General features: G+C 46.0%; 1 non-coding gene across 1 annotated transcript; it reads right to left on the reverse strand.

The window, feature by feature from the left end:
* Positions 1–257: 257 nt before the first annotated feature.
* On the reverse strand, positions 258–329 carry trnae-cuc (transfer RNA glutamic acid (anticodon CUC)). The gene has a single exon. It is a non-coding gene; the product is annotated as a tRNA-Glu (tRNA).
* Between the last annotated feature and the right edge of the window lie 16,232 nt (positions 330–16,561).

Below are 16,561 nucleotides of genomic sequence, written 5' to 3' on the forward strand. Positions count from 1 at the left end.
ACACTACGTCCACTGGTTCCCCTTTATCCACCCTATACGTTATATCCTCGAAGAACTCAAGCAAATTTGTCAGACATGACTTCCCCTTCATAAAGCCATGCTGACTTTGTCCTATTAAATTATGCTTATCTAAATGTTCCGTTACTGTCTCCTTAATAATAGACTCCAAAATTTTACCCACCACAGATGTTAAGCTAACTGGCCTATAATTTCCAGCCTTCTGCCTACTACCCTTTTTAAATAACAAGAAAGCAATCTTCCCTGACCGGGAATCGAACCCGAGCCGCGGCGGTGAGAGCGCCGAATCCTAACCACTAGACCACCAGGGAAGATTGGGTTTGTTTTCCTTGGAGCAGAGGAGGCTGAGGGGGGACATGATTGAGGTGTACAAAATTATGAGGGGCATAGATAGGATGGATACTAAGGAGCTTTTTCCCTTCGTTGAGGGTTCTATAACAAGGGGGCATAGATTCAAGGTAAAAGGCGGGAGGTTTAGAGGGGATTTGAGAAAGAACTTTTTCACCCAGAGGGTGGTTGGAGTCTGGAACTCACTGCCTGAGAGGGTTGTGGAGGCAGGAACCCTCACAACATTCAAGAAGCATTTGGATGAGCACTTGAAATGCCATAGCATACAAGGCTACGGACCAAATGCTGGAATATGGGATTAGATTAGACAGGGCTTGATGGCCGGCGCGGACACGATGGGCCGAAGGGCCTCTATCCGTGCTGTATAACTCTATGACTCTATGAGATGGAATCCTTCCGACTTGTACAGGTCCCACCTCCCCCAGAACCAGTCAGAATGCCCCAGGAATCTAAAGCTCTCCATCTGCACCATCTCTCCAGCCATGCATTCATCTATTCTATCCTCCTATTTCTATACTCACTACTATGTGGCACTGGGAGTAATCCGGAGATCACTACCTTTGAGGTCCTGCTTATTAATCTCTTTCCTAACTCCCTAAAATCTGCCTGCAGGACCTCATCCCTCTTTCCACCTATATCATTGGTATCGATATGGACCACAACCTCCTGCTGTTCGACCTCCCCCCTCAGAATGTTCTGCAGTCGCTCAGTGACATCCTTGACCCTGGCACCAGGGATGCAACGTCTGCGGCTGCAGAAACGTTTGTCTATTCCTCTAACAATTGAAGCCACTATCACTATTGCTCTCCTGACCTTACTGGCAATCTGAGATAAGAATAGAAAATACCAAAAATACACCACAGGTTAGTCAGCATCTGAAAGAGAAAAGCAGCTTAAAATATTCCATCCAAAACATTTACCTGCCTTTTTGTTTTCAGGTGCTGACTTACCTGCTGAGTCTTTTCAGTATTTTCTATTCGAAACATAAGTCACCATTATACTAATTAAATTACTTTTATTACCATTTCATATTTTCATAGACTGCTCTGGATAAGTGAGTACAAAGTTGTGGGAAAATAGTTTATAAACTTAAGAGGAGCAAATTTTATAATGGTATGTAACTAAAATAACCTCTATGCTGGAGGGGGTTAAAGCTATGCACTTACTGCAGCGTCACCTCACTCAGTGCCCATAGTAACACAGTTAAAACCTCAAGTTCATGGGAATGGCCAGTGCTAACGATCCCTGAACTGTTTCCCACAGCCGAGTGACAGCTGTGATCCTGTAACCCTGCTCTCGATTTCGAGCTGATTCAGCAGTAAATTTATGGCACTTCCTCTGTAGAGTTCCACACCGGCCCAGGGCATTCATCACCGAGGCAGGGAATGGAAAGATGCATGCGCTGCCCGTCACAGCAATACAGCCCCAAGAGGTTGGTGATGGCATAAGAAAGCAAGAACTACTAGAACCTAAGCGTTTACGAAAAACAGCCTGCCAAGTATGAGACATCCTGTTGATTTTATCTGTGTAATTCTCAGCCATCATAGGTCGAGCCTTCTCAGCAATCAATTTTATTTGTGGTTGGCATTACACAAACAAATTTGAAAATATTATTTAAAATGGTACTTTATACATAGGAAAATTATATTACCAAGATGATTAAACTTTCTAAATGTAAAATAAGGAACATTCCTTTGTAATATTTTATGAGGAATTTGTGCTCATCAAGATGAAAGAAAACAGAAATGGGAATGGAATTTTTTTGTCTTTGCTCCAGTCAGATGGCAGGGCCAAATCCGTCAGACTTGCTGGAGTCTAGAGCGCAGAATGGCACTGAAGACTGAACTGGATTCAAAAACAAACCCTGAATTCACACAAACTGAGGTGATCTTCATTGATTCAGAAAAGTCTGGATTTTTACCAATTCAGAACAATTTGAATTCAGGCAACACAGTCCTGCAAGAAAAATGACACGCTGCCCACACATAATGCAATTTTGTGTGGGCAGCGTGTCAAAATTGGTTCACTTGATCATCAGTTGCAGGTAATAAAATGAGAGAGGTTTATTTTCTTGCCCCTTTTTTCTACTTTCCTTTCCTGAAAGCATGAGGTATGGCTCAATGGGTGATGGAAATCCTCATCCAGGTGGCCACTCTTTACTTGCAAGGCCTGGCACTGAGTATTGGCAGGCTGTTCCACCATGAGGTGACAGGCATGCCCAATCCTACCCTCACCCTACATCCACACATGAGCTTGTTCTAGCACGGGTCATATGATAAAGAGCAAGCATAGGAACCTAGCTCTAGGGCGCACAGCCCAATTATAGGACCTCTAATACCATTCCAGCTGAGACCATCACAACTAGATGATTTTATTTATTATTCATCATCAAACAATGATCATGTTACTTAAAGAGAAAGCTTTCAACTCTGTTTTTCAGATTTGGATTTTCCTTGTGAGGATCTGCGTCCAAATCCAAATAGGTTCTAATAATTTTGTGTAGCACCATCTCAAGAAATATCAATGTGCATTGTCTTGCAATGTTTTGAAGTATTGTTTTAGTTATTTTTTTAGTTCATTCTTGGTATATGGACGTCACTTGCAAGGCCAGCATGTATTGCCCATCTCTAATTTCCCTTAAGAAGGTGGTGGTGAGCCTTCTTCTTGAAATGCTGCAGCCCGTGTGGTGAAGGTTCTCCCACTGTGCTGTTAGGTAGGGAGCTCCAGGATTTTGACCCAGTGTAAAGATCTGATGCCCCGAATAAATATAAACTTCCTCATTACTATATATTTTCAACATTTTTTCCTATCAGCTCACCAAAATTTCGAAGATACTCTAACCACTCACTGTCTAGGGTAAAACGAATTGAAGGTGAGGTTTTAAAGAGCAAAAAATAAATAAAAATTGAGCCCATTAGGGTTTGGTAAAACAGCACTCAGTAAAAGGGCTTGAGCACCATATAAATAAAGTATTTGTCCTGTTCTTTACAGCCAATCACAATATAGCAGTGCCACAATTATGGTGATGTGGAGATGCCAGTGATGGACCGGGGTGGACAAATGTAAGGAATCTTACAACACCAGGTTATAGTCCAACAAATTTATTTTAAAATCACAAGCTTTCGGAGATTATCTCCTTCGTCAGATGAATGAATGAAAAGGTTCTCAAATCGCATATCTTATACTATGTTGGGACAGCATCACACCAATCAAAAGGTGTCGTTGTTATTCAAACAGGCCAGTCACGGAGAACAGCACGTCCCAGTACACTCGATATACATTGTGTCTATTACACAGGCAGGCAGAAAGAAACTCAAAATGGCAGAGAGAGAGAGAGAGAGAATTTTAAAAAACATATAAATTTTTTCCCACTTTTTGCTGGTGGGGTTACGTGTAGCGTGACATGAACCCAAGATCCCGGTTGAGGCCGTCCTCATGGGTGCGGAACTTGGCTATCAACTTCTGCTCGACGATTTTGCGTTGTCGTGTGTCTCGAAGGCCGCCTTGGAGAACGCTTACCCGAAGATCGGTGGCTGAATGTCCTTGACTGCTAAAGTGTTCCCCGACTGGGAGGGAACCCTCCTGTTTGGCGATTGTTGCGCGGTGTCCGTTCATCCGTTGTCGCAGCGTCTGCATGGTCTCGCCAATGTACCATGCTCCGGGGCATCCTTTCCTGCAACGTATGAGGTAAACAACGTTGGCCGAGTCACAGGAGTATGAACCATGTACCTGGTGGGTGGTGTCCTCTCGTGTGATGGTGGTATCCGTGGCGATGATCTGGCAAGTCTTGCAGAGGTTGCCGTGGCAGGGTTGTGTGGTGTCGTGGACGCTGTTCTCCTGAAAACTGGGTAACTTGCTGCGAACGATGGTCTGTTTGAGGTTGGGTGGCTGTTTAAAGGCGAGCAGTGGAGGCGTGGGGATGGCCTTAGCGAGGTGTTCGTCGTCATCGATGACATGTTGAAGGCTGCGGAGAACATGGTGTAGTTTCTCCGCTCCAGGGAAGTACTGGACGACGAAGGGTACTCTGTTGGTTGCGTCCCGTGTTTGTCTTCTGAGGAGGTCTACGCGATTCTTCGCTGTGGCCCGTCGGAACTGTCGATCAACAAGTCGAGCGTCATATCCCGTTCTTACGAGGGCGTCTTTCAGCGTCTGTAGGTGTCCATCGCGTTCCTCCTCGTCTGAGCAGATCCTGTGTATTCGTAGGGCCTGTCCATAGGGGATGGCCTCTTTGACGTGGTTGGGGTGGAAGCTGGAAAAGTGGAGCATCGTGAGGTTGTCCGTGGGCTTGCGGTAGAGTGAGGTGCTGAGGTGCCCGTCTTTGATGGAGATTTGTGTGTCCAAGAAAGAAACCGATTCTGAGGAGTAGTCCATGGTGAGTTTGATGGTGGGATGGAACTTGTTGATGTTATCGTGTAGTCTCTTCAGTGATTCTTCGCCGTGGGTCCATAGGAAGAAAATGTCGTCGATGTATCTGGTGTATAGCGTTAGTTGGAGGTCCTGTGCAGTGAAGAAGTCGTGCTCGAACTTGTGCATGAAAATGTTGGCGTATTGGGGTGCGAATTTGGTCCCCATGGCTGTTCCGTGTGTTTGGGTAAAGAACTGGTTATTGAAGGTGAAGACATTGTGATCCAGGATGAAGCGGATGAGTTGTAGGATGGCGTCTGGAGATTGGCTGTTGTTGGTGTTGAGTATTGATGCTGTCGCAGCGATGCCGTCATCGTGGGGGATACTGGTGTATAGTGCCGAGACGTCCATCGTGGTGAGAAGTGTTCCTGGTTCAACTGGTCCGTGGGTGCTGAGTTTTTGTAGGAAGTCTGTAGTGTCGCGACAGAAGCTGGGGGTTCCCTGTACGATGGGTTTCAGGATGCCCTCGACGTATCCAGAGAGGTTCTCACACAGGGTTCCGTTGCCTGATACGATAGGACGTCCGGGTGTGTTGGCTTTGTGTATCTTTGGGAGGCAGTAGAAGTCTCCCACGTGGGGAGTACGTGGGATGAGAGTGCGTAGGATGCTTTGAAGGTCTGGATCGAAGGTCTTGATCAGTTTGTTGAGCTGGTGGGTGTGTTCTTTGGTCGGATCTGCGGGTAACCGTCTGTAGTGTTCCTGGTTGTCCAGTTGTCGGTATGCTTCTTTGCAATAGTCCGTTCTGTTCTGTATGACAATGGCTCCTCCTTTGTCCGCTGGTTTGATGACGATGTTTCGGTTGGTCTTGAGAGCGTTGATGGTGTTGCGTTGTGCTCGGGTGACATTCTGGACTGTCTTCTGAGTGCGCCTGATGAATCTGGCATTGACGCATTTCCTGACAGCTTGGGCATACATGTCAAGCTGAGGGTAGCGACCCTCCGGAGGAGTCCAGTTTGACTCTTTCCTCTTCGGTTGCTGTACCGTGGATCCCTCTGTTATGGTGGGTAGAGAAAGCATCCTTGTTGTAATGTAACCAAATTTACAATTTAGCCCACTGTGCTTCAATCCTAGTTTAAGATGACCAACTGCATCAGTGTGGTATCTTCATTTCTTATTGCCGTCCACCTCTGAATGAGATTGCTCAAAATTAGAGTCTGACTTTCAGTCACACATATAGTGCAGTGCAGAGTATTTGTAGTGCATTTTTTTCTGCCTTCAGTGGTTTGTAAGAGAAGTGCAAATGTTGCACTAATTAAAGCTAGGTATGCCATTTTATTATATTTTAAAAATAGGAGGTAGATTCTCAGGATGTGTGGGTGTCGCTGGCAAGGCCGGCATTTATTGCCCATCACTAGTTGCCCTGAGAAGGCGGTGGTGGGCCACCTTCTTGAAGCACGGAAAGCAGTTTGCCGTCTATAAGAAGCCCCATCGAATATAGCAGTGGCTCGGCCGCATGTGCAAATTGGGCACAGGCCTTCCCACAGCTAAATTTGTCATCATCAGGTGCAACGATGTTGAACTTTTATTCCATTGTCTTGAAACTATTTCTCTGGCTCTTTCAAACTGTGATTCAAAAACAGAGTAAAAAGGAAAGCAAAGCCAAGAAATATTGAAAAGATGGAAGATTGTTTACGGAGCAGAGAATAGAAAAAGGGATGAGTGATGGGAGATATGTGGCTAATATGAAGATGATATTAACCATAATGAATAATACCACATGATGCAAACTGTTGGGTAGAAAGTTGTCATAGTTGCACCTATTTTCCAGATAGCATATGCTAATGATGGGCCTAACACCTGTTTTAGGACCCCTCTGAGAAAATGGGCCGCCCTGAGTAGAGCAGTTGTCATGTCTGCTCTGCTCAGGTCTTCCTGGCATGAATGCAGCCTAGAAACGGGCCCCACCGAAAACATAAGTTTCAATTTCTTTTTAAAATTCATGTGGAGCCAGGAGTAGCAGGAATGCTCCTCCCAGTTTAACAGCACACTTGCTGGCCACTGCCGATTGCGATCGGTCACCCACCTACATACCTGAGGGCTGCTGCCGGCAAGACAAGCAGGTCGAAACTCATCTGCTGAAATGGTGAGCTGCCTCTAGAGGTGTGCCAGACGCCGGCAGCTCACCTAAATTATTGAAATGAGGCTCAAGGCTCAATTTCAAGCCGGCCTTGGGCCTACGGTTGGGTGTGTGCTGCCCAGCTGGGCAAGAATGGACCCAGACGAATTTCTATCCCTGTACGTATGAAAAGAAATCAATGGAAAACTTAACACAAGAGTAATATAGTATTAGCTCTAATACAATATTTTTGAGAATCTGGCTCTTACTGTCCTGTTTTGCGCCCACTGAGAATTGAGCTGAAATTGTCATCAACTCATTTTTTTAACTAAGGAACTCCACCCAGCCCCTAATGATTTTTCAGCCTGAAATGTTATCTTCAGGAGGGGAAGGGTTAACAGCTGAGGCAAGATTTTTTATCCTTTGTGTTTCAGGGGACTAAGTTCTTAGAAGTGAAGTGACAGTGTTCTAACCCACCGCAGCACACAGTTTCCCCATCTGTTTGGTTGGGCTAAAATTATAAGTTGGCTGGTACTTTTTGAAAAAGGTATATTGCAAAAATACCAAGCAAAGCAATCCAGAGCTATCAAAGAACCTTGAATTATTCTTTGTGAAAAAGAATTAATATTGAGTTTTATTAATTCAGTGATGATGTAATAAGTGATTTTATTTACTGAATTGGAGAATATAGTACAATACTGTCACTTGTAGTTACAATTTTGTTTTATTTTAAAACATTAATTTTAAACATAAATTGAGAAATAGATTAATCCATTACATTTCCTATGATATTTGTAACAGAACAATTTGCTTCCATTTATATTCTGATAGGAAACAAAAATAGAACTGTGATTTAAAAATAAAGTGGGATTAAAACATGATAAACAAACCGCATGCAGATTTTAAAACAAAGGGGGAAGAATTCTTCTGCTAGCTGTGTGTAGCAAAATCATGCATTTGCAATGTTGCTACATAGATTGGCTAGGGTAATTCTTCTCCCACAGAAGGGAGAATAGTTCCAATGCAAGTGAACCTCCTTTTATGTTTTCCACATAATAGGCAGCAAGCCTATTAGGAGAAATTCTTGTTTTAATTGGTGTCCCTGCACCCCAGAGGAACCTGACCTTTCAGATGATGGAGTGGGCACTCAGTTGGCATCAGTCATGGGTTCAGTCAGGAAGCAGCCTCATCGACTTAACAGGGACCAGCCTCCATTTCATTTATAGATGTTGATCCAAACCGTTCGATCATTTTGCAACTCAGTACTTACTGAGAACTGCTGTGTAAAGTTTAGACCGGAAAACTAAAAGGGAGATACATTGTGCACTGATAGTGCTCTCTGCTAGAGTGATTTCATCCTTTAATGAAGAACAACATCACAATTCCACATGGCCTAGTAGCTGAGCAATCCAGACGACCATTGGTGCTCATGGGGTAAATTTCCAACTTCATGCTCCCAGCGAGGAGTTGGACATATCAGAAATTTAGAACCTGCTGCATGATTTTCTGACCATTTATTAATAATCAGAAAATCACGTGCTATGAACTTCTTAATTTCTGATATGCATTCCTGCTGATCGAGGATTCCCACCAGCAGCAAAGTCAGAAAATTACCCTTTCAGTGTACCCATTGGGTAAGTTTTAGGAGTCCGAGGCCCAACTGCAGAGCACGAGAACAAAATACTACATCTCGGTGGAGAGGGATGGGAAAAGAAGTGGTGGGGCTACGACTAGTCCCACCCCTATCGAATCACTCTTTGATAACTGACCTTTTGTAAAGTCCACAATTCAGAGCAATCCATAACTAAATGATGAAGTGTAATGGGGAAATGGCAGGGCGGGGGGGTGGGACGGTGGGAGAGGGAAAAACAGCAATGAAACCCTTCATTTTTAAAGGCTAAAATTTAAAGGCTTCTAAAATGCAAGCTCGGCATCCCCTAACCACTAATTCTTGAATTACCAAGTCATCTCTCCTACTTTTTTAAACCTTTGTGCTATCTTACACACTGGGCATTTTCCCTTCACTTAGATTTCACAATAAGAGTCAGGGGAAAACATATAATAAAAAAAGTACTGCAACTCAAAAATTGAGGTGCTGCTTATTAAAAACTTAGAATATGAGTTTCTTTGGTGTTCACAATACTTGTACAGGGGATTCATAATACGCACAGGAGAAAAAAACTTCCTATTAATTTCTTCCACAAAACCGTACAAAGTAATATTCTTGAAGACCACAGAAAATATCTTCAATCTCAGTATTCTGATAATAGATATTCTGGGGTAGACATATAGGGGCTGAAATTCTTCTCATTGCTCTTGTTATTGTATTATTTAACATGTCCATCTAAATTTCCTATGTGCACTATATTAACAAAGTTGCTAACGTATTCATTAACTGCTTTACTAAGAAATTGCACTTAGGAATTTAACGTTTGTGCTGTCACTCTGTAATTGAGACATGAAGGTTCGAATCCCATTCAGTACTGCACTTACCGAACTGGGGAGCTTCAATCGGGCTCACGACCCCTGGTCTAGCAAGGGGGATAATTAGAAAGGATTCCAGCACTTGAACATTTCTAGTGACTTGCTGGAAAGTATCCGTACCCCATCAGGTCGCATCGGCCCGTACCCCATCAGGTCGCATCGACCCTTACCCCATCAGGTCGCATCGACCCTTACCCCATCAGGTCGCATCGACCCTTACCCCATCAGGTCGCATCGACCCGTACCCCATCAGGTCGCATCGACCCTTACCCCATCAGGCCGCATCGACCCTTACCCCATCAGGTCGCATCGACCCTTACCCCATCAGGTCGCATCGACCCGTACCCCATCAGGTCGCATCGACCCGTACCCCATCAGATCGCATCGACCCTTACCCCATCAGATCGCATCGACCCTTACCCCATCAGATCGCATCGACCCTTACCCCATCAGATCGCATCGACCCTTACCCCATCAGGTCGCATCGACCCGTACCCCATCAGGTCGCATCGACCCTTACCCCATCAGATCGCATCGACCCTTACCCCATCAGGTCCCATGGACCCATATCCCATCAAGTCACATGGACCCATACCCCATCAGGTTGCATGGATCCAAATCCCATCGGGTTACATGGACCCATATCCCATCAGGTCGCATATACCCGTACCCCATCAGGTCGCGTGGACCCATACCCCATCAGATCGCAACGACCCGTACCCCATCAGGTCGCATCGACCCGTACCCCATCAGGTCGCATCGACCCGTACCCCATCAGGTCGCATCGACCCGTACCCCATCAGGTCGCATCGACCCGTACCCCATCAGGTCGCATCGACCCGTACCCCATCAGGTCGCATCGACCCGAACCCCATCAGATCGCATCGACCCGAACCCCATCAGATCACATTGACCCGAACCCCAAATGGTGCCCATGGACCCATACCCCATCAGGTGCCCATCGACCCATACCCCACCAGGTGCTCGTGGACTCATACTCCATCAGGTTACATAAGCCCATACCCCATCAGGTGCCCGTGGACACACACCCCATCAGGTGCCCGTGGACACTTACCCAATCAGGTGCCCGTGGACACACACCCCATCAGGTGCCCGTGGACACACACCCCATCAGGTACCTGTGGACACTTACCCCATCAGGTGCCCGTGGACACACACCCCATCAGGTGCCCGTGGACACTTACCCCATCAGGTGCCCGTGGACACACACCCCATCAGGTGCTCGTGGACACACACCCCATCAGGTGCCCGTGGACACACACCCCATCAGGTGCCCGTGGACACTTACCCCATCAGGTGCCCGTGGACACACACCCCATCAGGTGCCCGTGGACACACACCCCATCAGGTGCCCGTGGACACACACCCCATCAGGTGCCCGTGGACACTTACCCCATCAGGTGCCCGTGGACACACACCCCATCAGGTGCCCGTGGACACACACCCCATCAGGTGCCCGTGGACACTTACCCCATCAGGTGCCCGTGGACACTTACCCCATCAGGTGCCCGTGGACGCAGGCCCCATCAGGTGCCCGTGGACGCAGACCCCATCAGGTGCCCGTGGACACTAACCCATCAGGTGCCCGTGGACGCAGACCCCATCAGGTGCCCGTGGACACAGACCCCATCAGGTGCCCGTGGACACTGACCCCATCAGGTGCCCGTGGACGCAGACCCCATCAGGTGCCCGTGGACGCAGACCCCATCAGGTGCCCGTGGACACACACCCCATCAGGTGCCCGTGGACACTTACCCCATCAGGTGCCCTTTGTCACACACTCCATCAGGTGTTCGTGGACGCAGACCCCATCAGGTGCCCGTGGACACTTACCCCATCAGGTGCCCGTGGACGCAGACCCCATCAGGTGCCCGTGGACGCAGACCCCATCAGGTGCCCGTGTACACTTACCCCATCAGGTGCCCGTGGACACTTACCCCATCAGGTGCCCGTGGACGCAGACCCCATCAGGTGCCCGTGTACACTTACCCCATCAGGTGCCCGTGGACGCTTACCCCATCAGGTGCCCGTGGACACAGACCCCATCAGGTGCCCGTGGACGCAGACCCCATCAAGTGCCCATGGTCGCAGACCCCATCAGGTGCCCGTGGACACTAACCCATCAGGTGCCCGTAGACGCAGAACCCATCAGGTGCCCGTGGACACTTACCCCATCAGGTGCCCGTAGACGCAGAACCCATCAGGTGCCCATGGACACATGCCCCATCAGGTGCCCGTAGACGCAGAACCCATCAGGTGCCCATGGACACATACCCTATCACATGTCAAAGCCCTGAGAAGAGGATGAGGTGAGAAATTTGTGACAAAAAAAAGAATAGTGCATACCTGGAAATGTTTACAAGACAGTGGTATAGTTTAGAGACAGAAATGTCATATTAAATCTTAAACTATTGAGCGAAGCTTTGACTGGTTTCTAACTGAATTCGGGGGTGGGGTTTGCTAACAGCTGTCAGATGCCAATGACCAGTACATTCAAGTGTAATCACATAAAGATCGTATGGATCTCTGAAAAATTAATGATTAGCGTGTAATCACAACAATTTTTTGAGTTATATTAATAGTTGATCACCAGGAAATATATTAAAAGCCAGCAATTCAATTGAATAATTTTGAACTGATTATATCAGAAACCACAATTGTGAATGCCAAAAGAGCTAAGGGATTAAATTGCTGCCATCATCTTACTTCCAGGCATTTGTTATTAGTTATATTGGATAATCCAAAATTAATTCTGCAATAAAGAGCATTTGATTTTGAATTTTCTTCCTCTCATCCATCAGAGACAGCATGATATAATGTAAAAGATGGCAGGAGGGTACATAAACATAAAAACAGTGGCCCTAAAATTGTATTTGCTGGGAAATTCCGCTGCTGACCTCGCCAGACTTTGCAGGTTCGGGGCGGGTTCCTTCATTTCCCTGGCAATGGCAAGGGTCAGTGCCACTGGGGACACAGAAGCCAGAAAGTCCAGTTGAAAATTGCATGGCTGGGGGAAAAGATGTTGCTGCTCTCCCCCCACCCCCCAAAAACAAGTCACAGGTGTCCCTGAAGGCCCCCTTTGTAAGGACCACTTCAGAAATGTTTAAAAATTGCTTCAAAATCATCGGGGGTTAGGGCCATGATGTTAGCCTGGCTGGCAGGTGAGTCTCGCTACCGCTGGTGATCAGGGCAATACAGTCTGACCAGGCGTACCTCCACTGACCATACACTGGGTTCCTTTGAGGCCCCATGGAAGTAGGAACTCTTGACGTGAACAGCCTCCATTCCATGTGCCATCACGACCACCAACCCCCACCCCACCCCACCCCCCCCGCAATCTATAAGATGGCCATGTTTGAGGCAAATGGAGGGATGCGCTCATTTAAGCCAGTCAGGAAATTTTGACACAAAACTGGAAACTGGTTTATGCCGCTCCTGGCTTAGTTTCCAGCTATTCTGGCAGACTCCTGCCAGAGTTGCAGCGGGAAGACATTGGATCTGCCGTAGATTTTCAGGGCCAGTAACTGGAAATTCATTGAATTTCGAGGTGGTGGCTCTAAAACATTGTCAAAAATATATTGAAGTAAAAATTTAAATGCTTTTAAATAAATGTATTTGAAATAAACGACTGGTATTAGAGGTATATGCAGCTAGTAAAAATATTCATGCTATTGGCTTCACATAAGCATGACTACAAGCAGAAGATGGGCATGGGTGAATCTAAGATGGTCCAGAACATTTTCCAAAGATAGTCTTGTTAAGCCAGATGGGAGGTGACATTATAAGTAGGAGATGATACAATAATTACCAAAAATCGAGGCCTGTCCAGAAATTGCAACAGTAAGTCAATCGTTTTTTTAAAATAATTTTTGTTTGCCGACTGCCTTGTATATGCAAAAAAAAACAGGGCAGTAAGCAGCTAAGAATCGGCCACCTTATGTATTTACTGTGCTGCTTTCTTTTGTATTTTTTCTCCTGAATCCCAACAGAGACTCAATCCAGACACAGGTTTTTTAAATAACTTTCAAAAATTCATTTAACTTAATTAAGTTATTTCAAGCTCCACGCACTTTTGGTTCCTGCATTTCTGAATAGTTAAGACAGGGAGTCAGCACTTTGCAGTCTCTTCCTCACCACCATTAACGTAAGATTCGGGGGTGGGGTTGAATCAGTTAATGGAAAACATTCAGCATCATTGTGTGATGAGAAGGAGAAAACAAAATTCCCAGAAGGAGCATGTAGAATTGCACAAATTATGTCGTAGTTGAAAAGCATAAATGAGGGTTTGGCACCATTTTGTTCTTTTTTAAAAAAAGCTAGAATGTTCTATTTATGTCACAAATGGCCACATTTTCAGAATTATTTTAAACTGCAATAACTCCCACATCTTCTAAAATCTGATCTGGGAAAAAAATTCAGATCTTCAGTAGTGTTCTGGTCTTTTGTTAAAATGAGTAAATCAATGAATTATGAGATACAAGTTAGGATTAAATGTTGAAATTGAGCGCTAGTGATGCCCAACGCCGTACTTAAAAGCAGCTGTAATTGAACTGCATGCTCAGAAGTAGCCAGAGTGATCCAGGTGGAGGAAAGTATAAAATAGCATCCGGACTTCCCAACTAGAATTCCCTTCCTAAGTCGCCCCATTTGTCCACCTCCCTCTCTTCGTTTAAGATCCACCTTACAACACATCTCTTAGATCCACCCCTTCTAATATCTCCCTCTTTGATTCAGCATTCATTTATCCCTTATGCCTCTGGGAATCACCTTAGGATGTTTTGCTATGTTAAAGGTGCTATATAAATGCAAGTTGAACGCAATACTCTAGATGGGGTCTGAGCAAAGCTCTGTAAAACTAAAACATAACTTTCTCCCCTTTGTATTCCAGCCTCCTTGAGGTAAAAGCCAACTTCGCCATTAGGAGCCAGTGTATTTGGTATGCTGAGTGAGTTGACACATATCTCCCGATGGATGACAGTGAGGCCCACTGGTGTGTTCCAGGTCAGGGATCTGGCCTACAGCCTTAAAGAATGGGCCATTTTTAAAAAAAACAGTAGCCCCCTTCCACTGGGGAATGGGGAAGGACATGGCCGAGGTTGATGTGGGGGGGGGGGGGCATGGACACTTCACCCAATGGCAAGTGGGCGCCAGAGTTTCCAGCCACATCGGGCAGGCATGTGCTAGAGATGTGCCCATAGTGGCACTTGCATCTGCTTGACCCATGCAATTTAGGTGCCCTCTCACTGATATTGCAAACTTGGAAAAGATATTGCTAAAGGAAGAGTCCACACATTTTTTTCCCATGGATGCAAGAAAATAGATGTCAAATTTAAAAACTTGAAATATAAGCTTAAAATTATTATAGTCCATCAAAATAAAAGCTGCAATTCATTTGTGTCTGAATAGTGCAGAGGAGTTTTCTGCCTGAGACCATGGGTATAGCAGCCATTGGTATGTATGTGGAACAGGAGGAGAAGGAGGAGAGGTCAGCCCAGGAGTAGATAGAGTATAGCACATCTGCCACAACATTCACCTACCTTTGCATGGCAGAGGAGCAGTGCTTGGGGAAACACACACTCACCAGGAAGGCTGTGACTGAGGCATGCCAACTGGTCTACAAAAACTCAGGTGCTAAGACAGACAAAGTATGATAGATAAAGAGATGATTGAAGTTGTATGAGTGTTACAGGATGTATATTGACACCAGAGCCTTGACGTACCTTGGCCACCCTTGTGAGGTTATTGAACCTTTTTCACATTGTGAAGGAATTCTTGGGGTGTTGGAGGTTGTACCTACTGCCACTGCCATCTCCCTCCAGATAGCCTGCACCATTCTCTTATAGGGCCTCCTGCCCTCAATGCTCGTCAGACAGTTCTCCTGGCCCTCTCTTCTACCAACAGCACCTCCACTGACTCATTGGGAATTCTGGAAGCCCTTTCAACTGCTGACACCCAAATCTGTTACTACTTCTGCCATTCTGCTGAGAAGCGATACTGCCCTTTAACTGGCTACAGCCTTTTAAAGACTGCATGGCTAATGAGGGTTCTGGGAGGAAACTGCGGAGGGTTAGCAGCGGTTTCACACTGGCGGGTGTTGGAACTGTCTCGCTGCTAATCCGCCAATGGGAGGCATATTCGGGTCAACGGGGTCTATTTTAACTTTTGCGCGACCTACCGGCGGAGCGAGCTGGTCGGCTGCCCATTCTGGCGGTGAAGAGGGCCCCGCAATTTTGAGGCCCAGGCCTCATTTAAATCTGGCAGATGCGCTGTTGCGGGGGGGGGGGAGAATCGCAAAAGGTGGGGGTCCTGGGGTAGCAGCAGCCCAGATTATTTTTCTGGGCCCTGGAGCAGCCACAATATAATTTGACACTCACCTTTGGTGGGCCTCTTCAGTTCCATCACCCATGGAACTGATCGGAGCATCCACTGCGCAGGCTCCGACCTAAAATATTTAAAGGGGCCTATTGCCTGAAACAGGCAGGCGCTTTGGACATCAGGCGGGTAAGCCCCTTTCAAAATGGAGCTGGCCACGTCACGCGTCACCGGTGGTAAGGGGGCGGTGAGGTTACCAACCCCATTTTGAGGTAATTGACGCACTTAACACCAGACAAAGGCAGTCAAAATTGACCCCAATGTAACTAAATGAAATGAGGAGTTTAACAATACCCAATCTCATTACTGTTTTCTACCACTATATACAATAAACATAATTTGGTAAAGCAACTGGCTTTCTTGAGGGTCTGTAGTTGCAGAATGACATTGCAACTGCCTACTATTTATGTATGGACGGAAGCTCCATGTTTTGAAATGGAGGGGGGGGAATATTACAGTCAGAAAAGGCAGAAAAGGGTTTGTCTTTGTCATCCAGATATTGGTATAATTCCAGAATGTCTGTAGAAACTCAGCTTCAAATGTGATGCCATGAATAATATTTTACTGAGAGAAGTTCAGTTCACACATACCTGACTTTGTGAGGACTGGACTCCTTCTGGTGAATCTGTGAAAACGCACATCGTGGAGACGTGCACAGTTCAGCTTGGCCCATCTCAGCATTTAAAATTCCAGTACGAGGGAGAGCACAAAACTGATACAAGGAACAGAAACATAAAAAGAAGCAAAACAAAGATTTATAATTTAACAAGAATTGGTGGTATGAGATTTTGAACTCAATAAAGATCCTGATTCACAAAGTTAGGTTTTAAGATTAATTAGAAACATTTGTCATTTTTT

Source organism: Heptranchias perlo, chromosome 4 (genome assembly GCF_035084215.1).
Source record: "Heptranchias perlo isolate sHepPer1 chromosome 4, sHepPer1.hap1, whole genome shotgun sequence".
NCBI lineage: Eukaryota > Metazoa > Chordata > Chondrichthyes > Hexanchiformes > Hexanchidae > Heptranchias > Heptranchias perlo.